The sequence below is a fragment of the Alligator sinensis genome, unplaced genomic scaffold (genome assembly GCF_000455745.1).
Source record: "Alligator sinensis unplaced genomic scaffold, ASM45574v1 scaffold879_1, whole genome shotgun sequence".
NCBI classification, from domain to species: Eukaryota; Metazoa; Chordata; order Crocodylia; family Alligatoridae; genus Alligator; species Alligator sinensis.
This window is the reverse complement of record NW_005842250.1, coordinates 1,259,656-1,260,137: the sequence shown is the minus strand read 5'-3', so window position 1 is coordinate 1,260,137 and position 482 is coordinate 1,259,656.

Sequence of the window (482 nt, the reverse complement as noted above, 5' to 3'; positions counted from 1 at the left end):
TGGCCACCTATAAGTTTATCAGGGGTGCTCACCAGGATCTGGGGGAACATCTGTTCACCAGAGCGCCCCAAGGGATGACAAGGTCGAACGGTCACAAACTCCTTCAGAACTGTTTCAGCCTGGACATAAGCAAGAACTTCTTTACTGTTCAAGCCCCCAAGGTTTGTAATAGCCTGCTGCCGGAGGTGGTTCAAGCACCTACTGTGAACACCTTCAAGACACATTTGGATGCTTATCTTGCTGGGATCCTATGATCCCTGCTGGCTTCCTGCCCCTGTGGCAGGCGGCTGGACTCGATGATCCTCCGGGGTCCCTTCCAGCCCTAGTGTCTATGAATCTTCTCTCTTCTCCCAGGTTTCCGATGTCCAACCCGAATAACCTCGTCGGTGCCCCCTGAAGACCCGGACGCCTGCTCCCGCCCCACAGCCCAAGAGCTCGCTCGGAGGCCTCCGCCGCACCGCGCCGCGCCCTGGCCCCGCAGC